The following is a 24,332-nucleotide window of genomic DNA, read 5'->3' on the forward strand; positions in this document are numbered from 1 at the left end:
GATGTCCATCCTTCAGCCAAGAAATAACTAGCTAGTCTACTTTGAGCTTGTCTAACGGTGGGCCATTAACATTGATGAGCAACAAGTTAGACAATGTTTGAGCACTTAATCTATTTCTAATATCAGTCATCTGTAAATTGATAAGAGGAAATCCACGTTCGCACTCTGCTGTCGTGGAAATTGATAATACTTCTACCCGATTTCTGCAACTTCTCATCGACCAATCTACTTGTTAGACTTAAGTCTGATAACGATTTTTCTCGGTCAGTTTTGAAATACTCAGCAAGAAGTATCATCTCTCTATCACCATACAACTTCTTTTCCATATCGACCATGTCAGTTGGCAATGTCGACCCATGTAGAACAGAAACTTCATCTACCACGCCTTTGATAGGGAATCTTGTGAATAAATTATCAATTAAAGCCTGATAAACTGATGATTTCTTATTTGTTTATAAATTTAATTTTTGTAATTACACATGAAGGTTTGATACCATTACCAAGTTCCCTCCCCCGTCTAGAAAGCGAAAGGGAACGAGGTTTCTGGAAAGTATTCAGAGGTGAATGGGAATTTCCCTCCTTCTTCAACTTCAATTACCACACTCCTGTTGCCATGTGCCAAATTACGATGAATTTCAATTAAATTATCATAGTATAATTATTTCCTTGTTGAATTATCAATACTTTTCAGTGGAAAAAAGGATGAAATTTCAATGTTCCAAATCAAAGTAAGTAGACCAACGTAAAGGAAAAAAAGTGTAAAATTTTCCATACAATTATGCGTACAATTCAAACTTCAAATTTCCGTGTAATTAAGCTTACAGTACAAATTTTATGCCTATTTTTCTCACAACTTGCTCACAATGGATTGATTGCCCTGTGCTGTGAGCGCTCCATATAATAAACATAAGCTTCAGCAATTATTATAGCAGAAAGCAATGGATATATGAAGCCAAGAACTGCATTTTTTGTTTCTGATTTTTTCTGAAATAACATCGATCGTTTTCGATCATTTTTATAAACCAACTCACAACCAATTTTCCATATATAGAAAGTGCCCCCCCCCCACATAAAGGAGAATTTTTAAAAATGCTAGGACACATTCTGTTTATTTTCAATAAAGAGTTAATACACTGAATTTCAGCTCCGTAAGTTTAACGTCTTGCGAGATACTCATTTTTTTTTCGCAAAAATTCGGATCCTCACTACCTCATTAGGATATTATGCATTAGAATAAAAGCAATATAACATCCCAATTTGGATTAAGGCCTAACTATATACCAAAAGTAAATTCATTTGACTTTGCAATTTGACCGTGATGATCAGGCACACATAGTTACATTCAAGTTTTTATAAATAATTTATATATTACAGTGATTCAAAAATGTATTCTTTCCAGTAGTTAGCTCTAAAAATCCACACGTCTCGAAAGCCAAGTTGTAGTATAAGTCCTATTGCTATTATTATAATTAAAAATATCAATATCCAAAAGGGCCCGAAGTTCTTTTTTCACTTGGTTACATATACTCACCTCAGGTAAGTAGACAGAAACAAGTGGAAAAGAAAGGGAAATGAAGGTCTTGAAAGTAAAACGAAGACAAATTTACCAGTCTTCAGAAGATACTCTCTACAATGCAGTGAGCAGAGAGGGTCGGTAGATCATACTGAGTCGGTGGGTCGCAGTGGGTGGTGGGTCACAGTGGGTCACATGCTGTTGACCCACGACCCACTGACCCACTCAGAAAACTTGACCCACTTGACCCACTGACCTACTCCATCTCTGCTAAGTACCACAGGCGACTTCCCAAAATTGGCGTAGATTGAGAATATTCCGTGACTTTTTAAAAAAAAAAAACACTTTTTTTTTCACTTGTCTTGATTTAAAAGATTTCTTAAGACGTTCTGGCATGTTATTACTTTGGCGCATGCTCAGATTATTGCGTACAGATTGACAATATGCCTGTATATGATGTGTATGGAACGATCATGTGCTATCTTGTTATATGTAGTTATTTCTTCACGAAATTAATTCGTAATGCCTTAAAAATTGTTTCTCATTGTAGGAGTTGCATTCATGAGTGCAGATTCACTTTACGAGAACTTTCTTTAAGGGTCTTCACTTCAGCGAAATTAAACTACCGCTAATTTTAGTTTTTCTATAATATCTTCAAAACTAATAAAAAATATTTGAAAAGCAGAAACGTAGTGAACTAGACAATACAATTGTGCATGTGATACTTTTACTACAATTCCCTATCTGTTTTTGGTATGCCGCTATTTATATAACCCACAAAAACTGTTAAATCTATCTACAGTTGCAAATCGAAAGCAGATAGATGAGTTGTGATAACGGTATCACACACAAAATCGTATTGTTTAGTTTACTACGTTTCTACTTTTCGGGTATTTTTATTTATTTTGAGGATATTACAGAAAAACTTAAAATTATCGGTAGTTTAATTACGCAGTAGTGAAGACCTCTAAGGTGTAACTACGCATCGAACGAATATCATTTAAAAAGAGACTGCAGGAAAAACATCTTACGATAGGTGGCCATTAAAAGCGAGGATGATATTTAACCGTGTCAGAGCAGGAGCACAGCATGGGACCCACAAGTTAGCACAGGATTTTGTTCGCAAGAGGAAGAGGCATCAATAGCTGAAGGTGAGAGCCAAAATGAGGGTATCATAAAACACTTGATGTTGCATAAAATCAAAATAGGTTAGAGTGCGTAATATTTTCGCATTTCTAAATATAAATTAGAAGTTTCCTGCACTGAAAAATTCCTCGGGAATTTACGCGTAATATCCTACAGAACCCTCGTTAATATGTACTCTCACATTTTAACTGTAAAACGACTTGCGAGATACTCATTTTTTTTTCGCAAAAATTCGAATCCTCACTACCTCCTTAGGATATTATGTATTATAATAAAAGCAATATAACATCCCAATTTGGATTAAGGCCTAACTATATACCAAAAATAATTTCATTTGAGTTTGCAATTTGACCGTGATGATCAGGCACACATAGTTACATTCAATTTTTTATATAATAATTTATATATTACAGTGATTCAAAAATGTATTTTTTCCAGTAGTTATCTCCTCTAAAATCTCACAGATCTCGAAAGCCAGGTAGTAGTAGAAGTTCTATTGCTATTATTACAACTAAAAATATCAATATCCAAAAGTCCTGAAGTTCTTTTTTCACTTGGTTAGATATACTCACCTCAGGTAAGTAGACAGAAACAAGTGGAAAAGGAAGGAAAATGAAGGTCTTGAAAGTAAAACGAAGACAAATTTACCAGTCTTCAGAAGATACTCTCTACAATGCAGTGAGCAGAGAGGGTCGGTAGATCATACTGAGTCGGTGGGTCGCAGTGGGTCATGGTAGGTGGTGGGTTGCAGTGGGTCACGGTGGGTGGTGGGTCACAGTGGGTCATGGTGGGTCGCAGTGGGTCACGGTGGGTGGTGGGTGACAGTGGGTCACATGCTGTTGACCCACTTGACCCACTGACCCACTCCATCTCTGGTACTAGTAATGTCAGAGTTCGGTGTTAACTGGGAAAATGTTCTTTCGGTTTAATTCGATGGAACCTCAACAATGTCTGGGACACTATCTGGGGTGCCAATGAAGTGTAAAGGAAAGAACAGTTCAATCATGTACTTCACTGCTATGCTCATTGTTTGAATCTTGATTTCTGGACTCATATAGCTCGCGACCCGAAAACAGATTAATTTGAGATTTTTTTTTTTTTCGGAACAATCCAATCCTTTTACCCTTTCACTGAAGATAGTTCGGCAAGACATGCAGTTTTTCAAAGTGTATGCCAGGAAATTGTTCTAAGAGTGAAAACACTGAAGTACTTGTCAACAACGAGATGGCCGTGCCATGCTGAAGCTGTTTCTGCAGTGAAAAGGAACTACTCTGCAATATTTTGACTTTGGAAGAAATCACTCAAAATAGTCGTCAGGGTGATTTGCGATCTAAAGGAAATGGACTAAAACAGCAAATCAGATCGTATAAGTTTGTCTCACAATGCTACATCCAGTCCTACAAATGATCATGAAAGTTAGCAGGTTAGTTACTCCAAAGTCTAGATGTAAATCTACTTTCAGCTGTACCTAGTGTCAGATCGCTTCGCAATGCTGTGCTATCCATGAGAAACTCATCTCAATTCATGGAACATTACAAGGAAGTTATTAAGCTCTGTGATAGTCTGGAGATTTAAATTTCTCCAATGAAGAGGCGCAAAATTGCAGACTTGATAAATCAGTCAGCTCGCAGTATTTTTACTCGTACAAACCAAGGAAGAGAAGATGAGAATTCCTTGTTATTATTCTATTTTAGATTCAGCTATTTCTGGTAATGATCAGATATTAAGTCAAGAAACTATTGGGGTCATCAGTGCCGTGGAAAACCGCGTTGACTTGGATGTAAAGGATGAAGAAATAACACTCTTAGCTAGAACATTCAAATTTCAGAAGACGAGTTGGCAGCAGAAGTAAGACTTCTGAAAGGAAAATCCGTCTGTACCTAAGAGAAGTTATTCTGTTATTCTACAAGACAGTTTTCAAGGTTTGGAGAAAGAAGATATTCACTACATTCTACTCTGTAATACAGCGCTTCTCTACTATACTTGTCATAAGCTACACGTGTGAGAGAGCTTTCTCCAAGCTTACTCAGTTAAAATCAAATTAAAAGCAACTCAGAAGCAGGATTGATTGGAAACACTGCTCTTGTTGTTTGTGGAACAGGAAAGAGCTTCGTCTACTGGTGTAGATGAAGTTATTGATGAATTTAAGGACATTGTGCTTTTCGACAGACGTTTTCCATTATAAATTATGTACATTTTGATGTATTTGTTTGTAATATTTATGAATATTGTGTGTGTGTGTGTATAATTTCTATGCTACTTGATTTTTTCTACTACATAAAAAATAGCTATACCCAGAATTTTTTCAATACTATCATTTAGTGAATTTACATTCCATTAAAAATATTAGTGCAGTTAAAGAGCTAAGTGATTGTACTGTAAAGCTACACAAGTATTAAAAAAGTACAAGACCAAATTTTGTTTTCTTTATGCACATCCAAATATAAAGTTCTAGCTACGCCTATACTTATGACCTATCTTTGTGTAATCCTAGAAGTAAAATTGAATATCGCATAGGTATACTGCGGTCAGCAAAAGGTGCATATCTGGAGGTCGATTGACAACGTAACAAAAGTATAAAGGTTGTCCCTTTTTTGTCACCAACTGTACTGCTGTGAATATAACAGTTTCCTTATAATAAAAATGTGTAATGTATAATTAACATGTCTTTTAGCCTATAAACCAGAATTATATAAAGGACTCGAAGATTTTCAGACTAAAAAAACAGGATTTATTATGAAAATGTACAGTATAGTCTTAGTTACGCACTTAGCTTTTGCTAAAATAAGCAGAATTATTTAAGTAATAGGTCAAAACTATCTTTTAAAAAGCACTAATAAAAGCTCTACTTTTTAAATATCGTATTAATGATATTTTGTGTTTGAGAAAAACCGGGACATTCGGAGTCCCGAACAACTTTTGGGGCCCAGATTATATAAATCCGGGACTATCCCGGCTAAACTAGGACGTCTGGAAGCTCTAACCATGTGATACAGAAACTAAATATTAGTAACAGTAATACGTTACAATTTGTTTCACCGTTACTTCTTTTTTCTTTTTTAATTTGCAATGGAAAATCTGGTGAAAAAAAAACTTTTTCGTTGTTTTTCAGTTGGATTTCATTCGCTCTTTTTAATGCTACTTGGTGTAAAACAAGAAGTGAGATATTGCTGTTAATAAAATATTAATGTTTTTTATTCACGACTAATAAATAACTATTTTTGTCATTAAATCTTAAAGAAATTAAGTGCAATTTCAAAGAAAATCAGTTTTATGAATAATAAAGGTAACCAAGAATGTTCTGTCCCTTTTTGTAGAGGTCTGTGATCCATTGGCCATCACACCGTGGGCTGAATGCGAATGGAGATAAGGCGAAGGTCAGTTGTTGGTGTGGGCATAGCCAACATACTACCTGGTTGGGGCAGTTCAGTTACATCGTGAACTAGCGTAAGGAAGAGTGAACATGCACCTCCACTGAGCGTCATAACGGCGTGCATGCTGTACGAGTTCAAACTGGGGTCAAACGCCGCTGCAGTGGGGCGGAAGATACGCCAGGCCTTTGGTGAGAGTATCGTGACTACGTAAACAGTGTAGCGGTGGCTTAACAAGTTTAAGGACGGTGACGAAACACTCGAAGACGCACCACGTGCCATGAAGACCAACACATGTAGAAAATGAATATCTTCAGGCAAGCAATTGAGGCAAACAGTGGCCAGATATGTGAGGAACTGGGACTACAATTCAGTGTGAGTGGAGAAACCATTCGGCAGCACCCCCATCAACTGGAGAAACACTACAAGTTGGGTCGATGGATTCCACTTGATTTGATTTAAGGCCAGAAGGCAATGCGAGCTGGCACCTGTGTTTCTTTGCTGTTTCGTGTGAGAAAGGTGACAGGGTATTGTCATGTGATGAGAAGTGGCTTCTGTACGAAGCTCCACGGCGCCGTTATAATAGGTTAGCATCCCATGAACCGGTTCCAAAACAGCCGAAACCAGCCTGCACCAGAAGAAGTTTCTCCTGTGCGTTTGGTGGACTGTTCGCGGCATCTTGCATCGGGAACTGCTACCAGCTGGTCAGAGCATCAATGCAACTGTGTACTGTCAGTAGTTGAGCAATGTTCAAGAAAAACTTAAATCTTCTGAATCGCAAAGAGGTCCTCCTGTCACCTGTCACAGGACAACGCTAAGCCCTACGTGGCTAGGATGACCTGAGACACCATTCTATGCCTTGGATGGGAAACACTATTGCATCTGCCATACTCCCCGGACATCGCACCGTCCAATTATCATCTGTTCAATTCGTTGGACAATCACTTTATAGGACGCCAGTTCAAATCCCTAGTAGAGGTGCAAAATACACTTGATACCTTCGTCGCTTCACGGCCAACGCAGTTCTACCGCGATGGAATCCATGCCCTTCCAGAACGTTGAGAGAAGGTCGTCGATGCTGATGGGGACTATTTTTGATCTTCCAGGTACGTCTTAGCCCCAGGTGACATATCGATGTTCGAAGGTTGTGGGTGAGAAAGCGATAGAACTTTCTTGGTTACCTTTTAGATAGGTTCTGTGTACAAGGGCTTAAATTGAAATAGTTATATACAAAGGTATAATGTTTGGTCCGGGGCAGTAGTTCTTGGTTATACATAATAAAAACTACCTAGAATATAGTTTATGGAGAAAAAACAAAATAATAATAATAATAATAATAATAATAATAATAATAATAATAATAATAATAATAATAATAATAATAATAAGCTGAAAACAGTGTTTTTAGTTTTCCGGAAAGAGACCAAAATTTTCCGGTTTTTCAAGCCTCAAAAACACTAGATGCAAACAATTTTATTTTGTTTTGCACATTGTAGCTGCCTCCCTTCAAAAACGACGGGCCTCTCCTACCTAAACCTGCTAGCTACACCCCTGGTCCGTTAGTACTTCAGATAACACAATAACGCTTGAACGAAAGAGAATTTTCGAATTTATTTATTTATTTATTTGTTTATTTATTGCAGTACACAGCTAAATCGATTATCTCGGCCAAGGTCGTTAATGAAGTCAAATCTGTTAACATTTTCACTTGTAACGGCGACTTTAACGGTGCTTATCCTTACCATTCAATCACTCATTCATCAATGTACGTTTCGCGTAATGATAATATGCAAACGAAAACATTCAAGAATTGTGGGTTGCATAAATATCTAGGTGAAAATATCCTTATTATAAATGTAAACAGATTCATTCATACTGATGCGTGATCCTCTTTACTGCCTTTAGCAGGTTTTATCTTCTATTAGGATTTGTGTGACGCACAGAATGAAGGACTAAGACGTAGGATATGATACTGAATAAAGCCTCGGTGAAAAATAAATTAGTTTCACTAACACATTGTTAATTTTGGCTTTGACTTCAATTCAAATAAATATCACTTTGTTAAGACATTGATTTTTGAAAAAATCCAGAACTTGCATATCGTTATACAATTAAGAGGCTGGACTGTTGTGAAACTAGTTTTTTCGGTCACACTGACTTCTGTTGAACCAGCTAGAATAAAACAGGTTCTTGAAAAGTTTGATGAAACTTTTCAGTATTTTATTAGGTTATAAAATTATAAAACACATTCTGATAATTATTTTTAAATAATAATATTATTCTATTAATTTACCGCCATTGGAGACTTTTAGATAAAGACATCATCTGTGTATTACATATTACTCGAAAGTGAAAGACCAAGGTTCATTTCATTGCAATTTACTTAACGGAAAGCTCTCAACACAAGGCTTTTGATGCCATGCGTCTCTTTATGGTTGGTAGCCATTAACGATTCACCAAGGTATCATTCAGCACCTTCCATTGTCTCCACTCTTAAGTTGAACCAAGTGTGTAAAAGGAAAAAGATTTTGTAAGTGAAAACAGACAATTTACCTTAATTTTATAACCTTATTTTCCAGCAACGTCCACGGGGGAAAATGTCTGGAAGTATTTTCTTTGAAGAAAACCCATCTTACAGAGTAATTGCTTATTTTCCACGAGAGATTTGGCATTTCAAGGTTAAGAAAACAAACTTTTTTTTTTCTTCTGTCATACTGACCTAGTTCTATGTAGCAAAGACAATGGAACAGATATTCGGATTTATCAAGTGGCTTTTTCAGAAGATTACTCCCGGAGGAAGGACTTTCAATACACGAGGGGTAACACTGAGAAAATATTTGACATCATCACTGAGCACAGTCGAGGATACCGCCCCATAGGAATCTCCCCTCGAGTTTTTAAAAATATAGAGGACGAAAGCAAGAAAAAAAAACATAATCGTAATTTGTAATTAAATGACGTGATAGTCATCGTAAGAGTTCTTATGTTAGAGTTAAGAACCCATTAGGTAAAAAATCGTTTATAAGATGGAAGCACTATATCAATTCTCAGAAGTAAGGGACCATGCTTTCCCCTAGCAAAATATCATACTTAGGCCAATGTGTTCACTTAGGAAATCTTTTCGTCATTTATCTAGCGGACAACATAAATAAAACTTCACGTTACATAACACACTTTGTACGTTAAAAGTTCACACTTATTATTGTGTTCATACTGAACGAGAACTGTACATGAAAAAAAAAAAAAAATGAGCATGTTTTTGCTGGTGGTTTCGAGACACACACACAACATGAAACAGACTAGACAAGATATATACACTGTTCTTGAATTTTTTTTCTTTCTTTTTTGTCTCTGTATTGTCGAGAAATATTCAGGCGGGTTTTAGGATGCAACCTTTAATTGTACCATAATGATACTGTTAAGAATGGAATAAAAGTTAGTCTACATATCAAGTTATCATGGTTTAATCAAAAACAACTCCTGTCTCATCTATTACTTTTAGAAGACGAGAATTGTAATTTTTCGAAGGCGTTGGTTGCCTCAGTGAAGCCAAGGTATGAAATTATTAGAACTCAACACTTAAAAGTTTTAAATTTCACAGGTAGCAAAGGAAATCGTTCTTCATAATATAGAACATCTCGTCACGTTCTGGCAGAATTTATTAGACAAATCAATGCTATTGCAACAAATGCCCTCACACTTTATCTAGGCTTGGAACTAGCTATTTTCTATGTGAGATACAGAAAATAGGCAGCTTAAAAGTTGCAGGAAATTGCTTTTGTCAAAAACTACAATTACAAGATTTGCAAGCTATTTCCTTTGTCAAATAAATTATGTACACGTGAAGCAGTCCTCAAAAAGTTTCACTACTTTAGTGTAGTTTCTAATAGATTATATACATGTGAAGCACTCCTCAAGAAATTTCACTAGTTTTACTCTAGTTTTTGAATATAACCCATCTTTTTCAGAAACTTCCTAATGTCTCTGTCAACTTCATATTCTGCGCACGTCTTTCTAATATTCTAATCTGATTTGACATATTTTGTCTTCTTCTTCTTTCCTTCTTTCCTCTTCTCAATTTCAGGTTAGACACTTGAAATTTGGTGTTTTTCTCTCTCATTTAAACTAATTTGAGATGTGTTTAAGCGTTTTCTGATATTTTAGTAAAAAGAGAAAGAAAAGTAGTGGGGAAAAAGGTAGGGACTGCAATTATTATAATAAGATGTCACCCTATACATATTTTTTATATCTGGCTTAGAAGAGAAGAAAAAGGGTTAGGATCACAGTTACAATAAGATGTTCATATTTTTGGATCCCTGAAGATTAGAGGCGTGAAACTTGGTATTTGAACTGAAATTCTGTACTCTATAGGTTCATGGGATGTGAGTTCGTAGGCCGATCGAACACGGGTTTGGGGGCGAAGTCCCCTGGTACTTGAAATGTTCAGTGTATCTCGGCATTCAGGACGGTTAGTATTTGAACTGAAATTCGGTATGCTTGTACGTTTATAAGGTGCAAGGCAGTAGCTGAACAAATATATGAGGGCAAAGCACCCAGCTAGTCGAAGTATTACAATTATTAGGATCGCGTAGTGGTACTTATAAAATTATTATGTTAGTACATCCGTTACTCCGCACGATAACTTTTGAACACTGCGATTTTTTTAAAAAATTCTGTTTTATTGCCATAGGTAGATAGAGTGATTATCTTGAGGGAGTTCGTTGATGGAGGTGATTCGCCCACCGGAAGTAGTAGAAATGAGCCATTTCCAGTTAACTTATTTATCACTGTAGAGGAAAAACGGTAATAGACAGAGATAAACGGTTTTCGGAAATCGATTACACGTTTCAAGAAAAAACTTTCATCTTCATCCTTAACACTCCAGTGAAACCGGAAGTTGTAGAAATAAGCCACTTCTTGTTTTAACGTTGATCACTATATAGCAAAAATGGTAATAGATAGTAAAACTGAAAAGGGCCGTTGCAATAGAAACCACCGTTTCCATAACAACGAATCCTGTCACGTTTTCCAATCTAAAACTGATAAAGGGCAAGAAAGAAGAAAAGAAAAAGACTCTGTAACAAATGTGATGCATGGAATAAGTCGTGAGTGGGAACCCTTCACCCCTGGTGGGGATATTCATGAAGCTATCAACTTATGTCTAATTATATTGGAATCTAATATCCATTTCTTAATTTCGAACATACTAGGTTCGATCGAAATGAGAAAACTTTTTATCGGACTTCTAAAGAAAATAAAAATCAAATGAATACATGACTAGGGATGCGTTCGAGTCGAGTCGAGACAGGATTTTCCTGACAAAATTCGAGTCGAGACACAGCTCTTCTAATAGAAAAATATATATTTTTCGAGTCGAGACATCACTTTTACAGCACATTTTCGAGTCGAGACAGTCTTAAATCTTGTCTCGTGCGCACCCCTATACATGACCGTGTTTATTACATATAGAATTCCCAGTCACGACCCCCTTTTCAGTTTTATTAAAAATAGAAGAAGATGAAGAAAGGAAAAGAAAGATAGAAGAGGAAAGAGGTAAAGTAAGAAGGTGATAAAGAGGAAACTGTTACTGGATATTTTGAGAAATATGGTAAAGGGAAAGTGAATAATTATCGAATTGGGATCATTTCCAATAGCTATTGGGTGAATGTTTGGTATTAAGGTGATCAAAGGTAGACACATGTTAACCCATACATCCCAGACCTAGATCCATTTAACCCCAACTACCGAATTATGCCAATCTAGCTCTGAGATAGATGAGAAAGTTTAATTTTACCGTTTATTCAATATTTCCAGAAGTTCTAGACTAATATCCAATATTTGAAAAATAAACGACGAAGTTGATGGCATGCTAGAATCGACCACAGAGAGAGAGAAAAAAAATCAGAGTATCACATATTTGTCGAAGATTTTGACTTTCACAGTTCTCCCATGATGATCATTCGTTCAGGCTACTTCGGTCCTTTTTACTTCCTACATAGAGCCAACTTAAATTAAGTTAGTATTGACATTCAATGACTTTAATTGCTAACTACCATTAATTATAATAAGTCACACATATATGTCAAAATAATTGGTGCACTTAATACTAAACCTACATTCCACTCACACACACATTCATACAGGACAATGTATACTTCAGGTTGTATTTAGTTAAATTAAACTAACCTAACTACATTTCTATAGACATTTATTACATTTCAATAAAAGAAAACTTAGTTTGACATAACAGGAAAAATTTAATACATGAAAAGAATGTTTCATAAGCATGCACAGAAATCTGCTACTTTCAGCAATATCAAATAACACATTTCTCTTTCTAGATATATTAAAAGTTGGATTACATAAAAAAATTTCGACAAAAGACGAAAGACAAAAATAAAAATAAATAAAGGGACAAAACAAAAATTCAAAGGTCAATATATTTAAGAGTCAGTGCAATGAATACATATCATTGCGGAAAAAAGAAAGAAATAATATAATTGGTTAATCATTCTTTAAAAAAAAACACTTTAGTAGCATTTTATTGAGTCTCTGTTCCAAGAGGAGACATTTCGACAATTTTATGAGTCTTTGTTCTCACGTCGATAATAACTCCTTTTTCAACTCTCTTTTTTCACTATGATTGGTGTCCATGAGAGTATTTAATCGTTTTTGTTTTAACTATAGACAAATAGTTGCTTCATATTACATATATATTTAAATTTCTCATTTCGTCACTTGACGCACTTGATATAAAATTTCAAAGTTTATCAAGATTTAAAATATCGAGTCCAGTCCCAAACATTGGGAACATATTTCCATATTCCTGTATTCACATTACTAAATTATTGACCAAATTTCAGTTCATTGAATTTAAGATCACTAATTTTTTTTCTAGTATAGATCGGGTAGTCAAAAGATTCTAGTCACTGAATAGTTAGGTTTTCGATCGTAGGGGAAGGATTTGTTTCATAGTTTACTGATAGAAGATTCGTTGGTGGGGCGCACTGTTTCGTAGCTTACTAATTTCACTATGATCTCGCAAAATAAATTTGGATAAGGATTAGGGTTATTTTTACTTTTCTTACGACCTGCTACTTGTTTTATTTACATGCAGTATTTAACATGATATTCAACTTTAATAGTCACAAACATCAATAACAACTCAACAAAATGTCATTTATTACAATTTACGCGGTAATACTATATATCACAAATAGTTGGTCAATATCGGGTGTCAAAAGTCTATGGCAACCTAAAAACAACCAGGGTAAATACCGAGCCCTTTACATACATACTCGCATATATATATATATATATATATATATATATATATATATATATATATATATATATATATATATATATATATATATATATATATATATATATATATATATTCATATTACTCAATATAATAAAAAATTTCACTTTAATATCCATCGTAGTATTTCGTCGACATTTAAATTCTACATAACCTTTTATATTCAACAAGTATTCACGCTTGCTTGGCTCAAAATAAACAAAAACCCTGACTATCAAAATTCACTTTTTTCCCTCATAAGGTAGCAACATTGTACTTTATATGTAAACCCGATAATCAATAATCATTCTCAATTTACTAAAGATCCGCGTATAAAGAAATAGTTGGTGTTATTTAATAAGTTGACATAAGAGGTGGAAATACAACAAATAGAGCAGGCACGTAACTTTTCAAACTATGTAAGTACATATATATAGATGTATATACAGAGAAAGAAAAAATCAATGTTATTCGAAACTAGTGGGCCCAAACTACTAATACATACACACTATATGACCAATCAATAGAAAGAAAAACCAGAAATCAGTAATCAATGGGTATAATTTGTACGATCACTGAATAACAAATAAGTTTCTAGGAATCTGAAAGCATAGTGTACCTTCTCGTCAGTTTCTCCCGTGGTGGATTGAATATCGCGAAAATGGTCCTGAGTTGTGCTGCAATACCTCCACGAATTGCATCCCTCGATGTCTCAGTTAGTACATACGATCGAAATAAGTGATATGAATATTATATGTTTTCATGAGTTTCAGAAACCGGGGGGGAGGTTGAAAAATAAAAAAAAATAACTCTAGAGGAGAAGTAGAAGAAGAATAGGTAAAGAGAGAGAAGTCAGAACACTACAACTACGAAAGATAAGTGGTCGAATTTACGTATACAACATACTATAACCAAATATTCTCTTTTATGCCAAAAAGGGTTCGGCTTACCAAATAAATAGCCGATAAAAGATCTCTGCAAAAATGAGACAAGTCTGTGTCCCCGATGGGATTTTCGGAAAGACAAAGGCTTTAGGGAAATCCCACCACTCACCGTATCCGGTCAACACCCTTGCAGATCCCAGAATCCTCCGGAAGGTTAGAGACGGCGTTAATTTAGAATTTCAAAAGAAAAAAAAAACATCATCCGACCTCTAAGAAACTAGAAGATTCCAGAATAGTAATGAAATTAGAGTAATAGCTAAGATATCCCTAATTAGAATTTGCCAAAATAAAAAAAAATTAAATAAACTGAATTTTGGATCGGTGATTTCTGTTGCCAAACTTCACCGATAGCTTCCCTTCGCAGAATGCGCTAAATTCTGAGGCATCGATTAATTTCCATCACTATCTAGTTTGAAAACTGAGAAAAGAAAACGAAAATATTAAAGGTGGGAGGGGTCGATGCCCGGGTACGGTAATGACATAAATATTAATTTAGTAGCGGTTGATTTAATCGGATAGTCCGAACTGAGTTGTCAGCTATATGAACACTGCACAATAAATAAATAAGGTAATCAACGGAAAAAAAATCTCGGAGAGGCAATGAATGTTAAAGGTACAAATGACCGAAACCTGTACTTTTCGATGATCACAGGATATAGCAGTTAGTTTTCTTAATTATCATTTCTGTCAACCTTTAGGAGTAATTCCCATATGATGCTACCCTATCTATTGAAAGGCTTAAGATCCGGGGCTGTTATTATGAGGTACTTAAATGCGAAGTAACACACAATTCACAACTACAATTTACTATCCAAGTAGCAAACTCGGTTGGATGAATGTACTGGTGTAGAAGTCAAAACGCGAGAGATTTTTTTTAGTAAACGTATTCATATTTTCACTATATAACATACACTAGGCCTATCCATTTAAATATAGGTGTCATATCATCTCATTCACTTCAAATTATAATCGTATTATTATTATATCGTTACATTTAATTATTATTTACTCATTTCCACACGAAGAAATATTTTACAGACACCCTATTTCATACATTTTACACGCAGGCCATACACATATTTATATTACACACTAATAAATATATAATTATCACAATCTATCACGCTCAAACTACTACACGATAACATTCATCGAACCACGTACTCTTTGTTTCGAAGCACCCAAATTGTATTTACTTCGCAGTTAAAAAAAAAATCATACGTGTATTCACTGAAAGTTAAATTGTCAACGATTAATCTATTTCTGATTTGCTGATAAAACTAAAGCAACAATGGAATTTTTCTACAGCCACGGGAAAAGAGAATTTAATACTACATTTTGAAACAAACAGTAACAGCATATGGGCTTTACTTCTATTAAGAAAATAGGTATTCTTTATTTCAGTGGATATTTCAATTACTACTGGACCTAGCAAGCTGAAATTTTCAGTACAGTAAGATCTCATGCTATCTTATATGAATGTATACTCATCTGAACCGAAAACCATGTCCACGGGATGTAATTTAGAAATAAATGGCCAAAATCAAACAAACTAAATCACTAACTCGTGCAATGATGTAATGTTAACAAACAACTGATTACCGAAAACGAGCACTATGGCGCTGTAGTGGAGGCATAATTTACCGTGTACTGAAATATATACTTGTACTCATTAATCAGAAATCTAATATTTACTCTCGTTTAGTGTGCTTTGAGTTAGACAAATGGTATTAAACTACTGCATATTTATACACTGTCCATACGGTAAAATCACGCACTCATACAGAACTACGAACTACACACCACTATAAATACTACACATAAATACTATTAACTAAACAAACACCATTTAATTACATTCATATTGAGAAAAAGTACTCCCTTGTTGGTATATACAGTTGGCTCTATTTAATTTAGGGGGGCAAAATGAGAAAGGTAACCCTAGGTCCAATTGACCTGACCAATTGTTTACATAATGATTGCTAAAGATTGATGCCCTGGGGGCACCTTAACGAGATTTATTAAGGGACCCTTCCCCTGAAAGGGGAAAAGGCCCTAAAACAAACAATAACTAACCCATTCCCCCGCTAGAACTGGTTCAATTTGGAAAAGGGGATAGGAGCCCTTTTACGCTAGCTTAAGCTGCCATTATGATTATTTACATTACAACTATCAAACCTACTACGTACATGCACTTACTGTAAAATAAAAAAAAAATCACATCTACCTAATACACGAACAACATGCACTAAACAGGTCGTAATTTCCCTAATCCCTAACTGAATTTGAAAGAAAAAGAAAGTAAAGTCACTATTTCACTCTGTCTATTCTAGCTGGGCAGCAAACATGGCTTCCTAGTAAACAGAAATCCGGAATTTGTTATTTCTCCTTGGTTTTGCAGTTCTTTCAGCTAAAGTATAGGTTTACAGGCTCCTATATAATCTTATGGCGTTTACTCCGGCATTTAATCTGATTTTTAATGGATTTTTACTAAAAATTTAAGTCCTTACCAGCAAATATAGAGTAGATGCTGTTCACAGCTGTGCTCGTAGAATCGTCTTTTATTATTATGATAACATTGCGCCGAAAAAGCCAGAGGTAGGAGAATTCCTCCAATCAGAACGAAAACTTTAGCCGCAGAAATTACAAAACAAATAGAAATTTGGCAAATCCAGATATAACCGGATCTGAAAATGACTATGGACTAGTGAGGGGGGGTGAGGGAAAGTTTAGGTACCTGGCCAAAATTCTACATTGGTCTGAAATTAAGAAAATTTATATCCAATGACGGAACTATGTTTCGGTATGACGTCAGAATGGTAAACCTTGTAACTATTCGACTTGTATATGCGAAAATAGGATTTACACTTAATCAAAATATAAATAAATATATTATTCAGTGGGAATATGGTTACTAATGAAACCTTTCGATTCATTATATTTAATTCGAAGTAAAGAGAGTAAATAAATTGTGTAACTAAACCGAAATTGAATAAAAAAAATACTAGGTACAGGGTGCGTAAAAAAAGTTGCCATTACTTTCAACTGTAATGGTACATTACAATAGCAAAAACCTGTTTTCGTAATCAATTAAATGTTTCAAGGACAACTTTCATCTCCATCCTTAACACACTAGTATAACTGGAAGTAGAAATTACTCACTTCCGGTTATAATATTGATCACTATAAATTAAAAGCGGTAATAGATAGCGAGAAGCGATTTTCTTTAATCAATTAAGTGCCCCAACAATATATTCCATCTCAACCTAATCTATCTACTCAAACCGGAATTGAAAGAACCATACAATTTCCATGATAAAATATTACATAATCCTCTTTACGGTCTTTGAGTTTATTATAATAATGCATTCATATCTGGGGATCCCGAAAGTTAGAAACATGAAACTTGATGTTTGAACTGAAATTCGGTATGCTTGCTGGTGTGTGAGATGTGAGGCCGTAGGCCGAGAAAACACGGCGGTTTCTGGGCGAAGTCCCCAGATAACCGAAGGCTAGTTATTAAATACATATTTTATCGTATTCTGATTATACATACAGTAGCAGAATTTTCCGTTCTCCTGAAGGGAAGATAAGGCGTAATAAATATAAAACCTGAAATTTAAATTTTCACATACGGCACTTTATGTATAAATAAAAGGAAATTTCAATATAATAAATATGACCTTCCTTCTGCTCTTGAAACACGTGTTCCCTTATTTTTATTTAAGAATCTATGAATCGAATTCCGCACCTCCAACTTAAGCGAATCTTGACATTCGACAGTCTCTGAAGAAAGGAAGATAAGTTTGAATATTATAGAAATGTCTTCGTTAGAAACAGGATTTTTGAAAGCGCTGAAATACGTATTCCCTTATTTTAAAGAAGAGCTTATATACTGAGTTTCATATTCTTTAATTTCATAAATGTGTAAGATACTAATTTTTTTTTTAACTTTAAAAATCTCTTTATTTCCGTTGGAATATATGCTCCAAGAAATCCTTTCTTTTTCTTGCCTCCGTAATAAAAGGAATAGGCCTAGGCTGAGGACGCACAAACAAGGGCATATGTCCGATCATGACAAATAACAAACTTCGAGTGCACAAAATATGATGCGATGATACTCCATTGTGTCAAACAGTTTTTGGCAATAGTGACTAAAAAAAATCAACATCCTTCACCCTCGAAACAAATATTGCATTATCACTAGGCACAAGATTAGTTAATTTATTTAGTGCTGGAGAAGAAAACAGAATTTGGAGATAGGTCAACATATTACGTGTCATGTCTTTATACTTTCATATTGTCAGCATATACTTTAAAAAAGTAAACTGCTGTTCTCTATTAACATAAGGTAATCATTTTCAAAGTAAACAGCAAAGATAATTGTGCATAAATGAAATTCAAGAATCCTATTTTAAATTATATAAAATTGGTACACGAACAAACTGAAATCTTTCCCTTGACGAAAGTCACACATTTAGCGGCACTTACAGTATACTGTGGTGGTAACCGTGGATGCTCACTTTTTTTCTCTTTTTATAGGTGCGTGCTAAAAATGGGTAAATGCTAATTAAAGACAGATCGTGAATATAAAATTTATTATATAATAATATTACATACGTATATGTTGCACTTCTTGCTGTTTAACCTTTCATACAAAAACATCTTCCCATATTTTCAAAAATCAAAATGTGGCAATTAATCGTGTTATAATAAACGTCTATTATATTTCTTGATATTTGCCTCTCTATGTAACAAACAATCTCTTATATAATTTGTAAAACAAATCTAAACATGACAACGCAGCATCAAATATTGTGTGCTCGCGATACAATAAGAACTTTCTTTCGTTTCTTTGTGAGCTAGTGGAGTATACCCAAGGAATATTCTGTCCGAATTTCACCACCTTTATTTTTACCTAAAGAAGTATGATCTAGGCGATGATGAGCGAATCACTTCCACTCTTTTATATACAGGTAGATTATATTATTAGTGTTACCCAACATAATGCAATCGAGGGAGGGAGGGAGAATTTTCGAGATGACACCAAACTCTTCCAATAAACACGTTTTTAAAGACAACACTTTCACGCCCCTTTTTCAAGACGAAACAGCCTTAAATCTCGTCTCTTGTCTAACACTATTCTTAATCTTTGTTATACTTTATGCATAAAACATTTTGTTTAAAACAATGGAAAATTTAATATAATTTTCTTCAATACAGCTCATTTGAATTATATTGACATTAGCTAAGAAATTATACCTTCGTAATATGGAAAATATGATACTGTGATAACTGCTAGGATTGAGTCCTAAATTGCAAGCGCATGCACATACTTCAGGAATATTCAGATCTTCTTTGACATAAATGATTCATGAAAAACATTCAATCATATTAATAAAAAATTATAGTAAAATTTTTAACTAACTTGTGGAAACCCTCAAGGGTACCGATCCTGGGGGGCCGAGAGGGCCCCTCCCCCCAAGCTCATGTGGGCCCCTGCATTGTATTGATGAATACACAATATTTTGCATAATTTGAATGCAATTTGTCTTAAAATCCTCATATATATATACCTTCTGCATCTGAATGGGCCCCCCAAATTTACAGAGAAATCGGCACCTATGGCAAACCTGCATATATTTTATCATATATGAAAATCTCAACCCCCGTTTTGGCCATTAGTCAAGATTCTCGTGCCTATCATGAATTTCCAGTTCATGATCAATAGCAAGATAAGGTAGTTGAGCAAATGTCCAACATTTTAACGGTTGGGCAAAACATACTTGAGCAACTGATCCGATCCCAATTACAGGAGGTGGGGGATAAGTGATATCACTCTATTTGTAGGATTGTCATGACCATTATAGCAGTATCATTATAGGGTCAATCCATGCAAAGTGACCGAGAAAAAAGAAAAATTGCCGCTCGACCATCTCCAAAAATCTAATTTTTTCATGAATGTTTGCTCAAAAACACGAAGCGCGCTTTGTTGTGTGCTATGATATACTAAAGAACTAACTATTCCCAATATTTCAGATTTTTTTTTATCCAGATCCAGTGGAGATATTGGACAGTGAAATATGCTAAATTGGCATAATTCCCCAAATTTACGACTTTTCTTCAGGCCTTTGGAAGCAGCTACAGGTCTGTAAATTTTTGTGTATTAACTTATGACCCCGGACTATATGCACACACAAATTCAGACCTCTACGTAAGTTGTTTCCTCTTCCGATACATGTTTTCAATGACCAAAAAAGATTTTATGAACAAAACACCTCCTACAGTATGACGTCATTACTTAATACTTTGACCCTCTTCTGCTCAAAAACACAAAACGCGCTTTGTTGTGTGTTATGGTATACTAAAGGACTAACTATTTCCAAAATTTCAGAATTTTTTTTATCAGGCCCATTAGAGATATTGGACAGTGAAATATGCTAAATTGGCATAATTCCCCAAATTTACGACTTTTCTTCAGGCCTTTGGGAGCAGCTACAGGTCTGTAAATTTTTGTGTATTAACTTATGACCCCGGACTATATGCACACACAAATTCAGACCTCTACGTAAGTTGTTTCCTCTTCCGATACATGTTTTCAATGACCAAAAAAGATTTTATGAACAAAACACCTCCTACAGTATAACGTCATTACTTAATACTTTGACCCTCTTCTGCTCAAAAACACAAAACGCGCTTCGTTGTGTGTTATGGTATACTAAAGGACTAACTATTTCCAAAATTTCAGATATAAACATTCATGAGAAAATTAGGTTTTTTTTGGAGATGGTCGAGCGGCACTTGCTTGATCACTTTGAATGGATTGACTCTATAGCAAAACAAAAATACTATGTTCACTTTCAAATAGACAAATACAACACGATATATAGTCAAGTTTCACAGAAGTTCTTGTCGGAAATAAAAAAATAAAAATAAAAATAAAAATAAAAATAAAAATAAAAATAAAAATAAAAATAAAAATAAAAATAAAAATAAAAATAAAAATAAAAATAAAGAACAAGTAGTATAAAATTGATCCTGACACAGTCAATTAATGGACCTTAAGATGGGCCACGCGATATCACCACCAACACACGTTTAGTGCAAGTTGCGCAACAATGCTTCTCTACTCACACAGAAATGACGTTGATTTAAAAAATATGTATCTTTCGCGTAATAAATAATTTCCGACTATTATAAAGTATGAGAAATAAATAATAGCAACGAGTGTTTTTAAATAAAATGAAACAACAAATGTAGTTAAAGTTTAAACACTATGTTCGTTTTCTCTATTACAACGAAATAAAATTGAAGATTTTAATAGTATTGATATCACTGTTTTTTAGAAAAAATAAATTTAAAAAATGTAGGCCTATATTTTTAAAGAGTTGTGATGTTATTTTAATTAAGCTCTTGTGTAGCCAAGTAACCGAGGCATTAGCCTTCAGTAGGGCTACGTGTGATTTTGATGGGAGCACAACGGTATTACAAGAACATCACGGTGCCTGATGAAAGATATTAGCACCCTAATTAAAATTCTTCGGTTTGTAGAGAATAGTGCAATATTTATCAAAAAATGTTCTTTTAAAATATAATGTGTATTAATTTTTTGTTCATTCATGTCATTGCAGATGGTTGCTATAACTCCGAAGAAGGTGAAACGGGGCACAATCACCTTTCCACGGGATTCTACAACCTAAGAAACCACAGCACCTTTCTCCAAATAGGCTTACAGAATTCAAACAGAGACCTTCTAAGTGATCTAACTCTTTCTTCTATTACATTTGTAAAGAGAATACGGTTCCTAACATGTCTCTGTGTTGCGTGTGGTAAATGTGTTCACGAAGAAACCATTTGTTTGTCCTCAATGTGAAAACTGATTAAACATTTTTACTCAACATTGTTCCAAACGTGAAACTTTAAGTGTGCTAATTTAACTTTCTGAAATCAATAGTTTGAAATTCTGAACATGTTGTTTAAACGTTTGAAACTTACTGTATATTCTAGAAAATGTTCAATGTATTTTAACTGTCACACAGTGTATAGTAACTATTTGTAGTATACCGTACATTTTATCATGTTCAAGAGGAATACAAGTGAAAAAATGAACTTAAAGTGCGCATTTCAAAAGAATTTCTACTGATTTCATATCAGGCCATATTGGGAACTGCAACTTTTTTTTTCTCTTTTCAATCTATAATATTTTCATTGGTTAGTTTTAAGAAGCAATTATATTGTCCCTCTTTTCTCAAATAGTCTATCTAAATGATATGATATTCATCTTGCACCAAAAAGTAATGGAGTGTGGTGAAAAAATCGAACAAATTAACGTGGACGATAATCAGTGCACCGTTGTCTTATTTGTATTTTTTACTGTTTCAACATGCAGATTTTCACCAGTTTCTTTTATACCAATTGCTTTCTTAAATGATTCGCGTTATTTTTGTTGTTTAATATTATTAGCTGTATTTGACTGTAAGCATGAAAATAAAAATATATTTATCAAAATAAATAATTCAAAATAAAACATTTAAAATATAATTTTCGATACTATCTCCTAACCTCATTTATTTATATATATTTTTTTCATCTCCCTTAGCGACCCTCCTACGAATCCTGCCACCTAGATTGAGAAACTCTTCTTCAAATATCCATACAAGGAAGGCAAAACATGTTAAGTCCCTTTTTGGCGACTTCCTGCTTTTTGTTACAGTAGTTGGTCTATATCAAGGATGTTATAAATAGAGGATCTGCCATATGAATCTTCATCCTATTAAATCGATGAAGCCAAAATCAACCGAGCATCGGCACGTTTGATTGGCTACTCTCGTTTCTGCCATCGTCTGATTGGCTACTTTCGTTTCCGCCATGATTGTTGGCTCAAAACATTGCGATCCTATTGGGCGGAGTGGGCAGAGTAGGGGTGGCGAAACTGTGACGTATGGCTTCATGATTTTGTTGTAAGGGCATATCCTCTATTTTATAAGATCCTTGGTCTATATGCTATCAAAATAGTTGATAGTGTCTAAATTAAAAATTCCTCATTTACAAATAATTGTTTCATTTTCACTAGTGAACTGAAAGATTTTTTTTTATTGATAAAGTTGAAATTTGCTTGCCTTGTTTTGCCATCTTTCCAAAGATAAAATAGCTATGACTATTGTACTGAACTTCGAAATCCCGATCATGAATGTCGTCACACATGTTTTCAGATGAGAAAAGATGAAGGTCTGTTTCACATTTATGTGGAGGCGGACCTCTCATCGAACTCCAAACGACATCGAGGTTTATAACATGTTTATGAACAGAGTATATGGTCTATCGCGTACAAATAACTCATGAAGAGAAATTACGACGGAAATTACTCTTTTAAAAAAAAAGAAAAGAAAAGAAATCAAGTAGCGACATTATTCGGGGAGAAGCGTAGGTAGTGTGGTTCCATGAAATAATATAATAACTAGTTTCGAGGCATCATCGAAGCCAAAATCAATAAATATTGACTGAAGATTTTGTCCGTTTATGACACATACGATATATCCTATTGTTTTACATATCCTTAATACGAGACACCATTTGAAAAATAGATCTAACCCAAACTTATTCTCTAGTACTAATCACACATGCGACTCAAAGCATCTTCTTATTGAGTTATATTCTCCTCATACGAATAAATTTCTTTGCATCAACTTTTAATCCAAGTTAAAATGAACATGTGATTCAAAATATGCTCTTATTGAGTTATGTTCCCTTAATCTAAATTGCTTTATTAGCGACTGAACACAAACATATTAATATGTTTGTTTGCAAGTCAAAGCATGTTCCTATTGGATTATGTTCTCCTAATACAAATTACTTTCTTTGCCTCAACCTAACCCGACTTAACTTGAAGTTTTGAGTTACATGCGATTTGCTTCTATTGAGTTATATATATTCTCTTAATACAAATTGCTGTTTGAATGGTATTGCCCTAAACCACATTGTAGTCCTTTACCGAAAATTATACGGAAAGAAACAAAATCTGACAGAAAGTAATCATACGAAATAATATTTATGTA

At 34.4% G+C, this 24,332-nt stretch overlaps 1 long non-coding RNA gene across 1 annotated transcript in view; it reads left to right on the plus strand.

Moving 5' to 3' along the window:
- Nucleotides 1-22,775, plus strand: part of LOC145669223 (uncharacterized) — a 31,476-nt gene extending 8,701 nt beyond the window's left edge. The window contains exons 2-3 of the long non-coding RNA XR_014128169.1: nt 2,064-2,664; nt 21,909-22,775. This is a non-coding gene — a long non-coding RNA (uncharacterized LOC145669223). The remainder of the gene's footprint in view (nt 1-2,063; nt 2,665-21,908) is intronic.
- Nucleotides 22,776-24,332: the final 1,557 nt, after the last annotated feature.

Source organism: Thermobia domestica, chromosome 13 (genome assembly GCF_964235325.1).
Source record: "Thermobia domestica chromosome 13, izTheDome1.hap1.1, whole genome shotgun sequence".
Taxonomy (NCBI): domain Eukaryota; kingdom Metazoa; phylum Arthropoda; class Insecta; order Zygentoma; family Lepismatidae; genus Thermobia; species Thermobia domestica.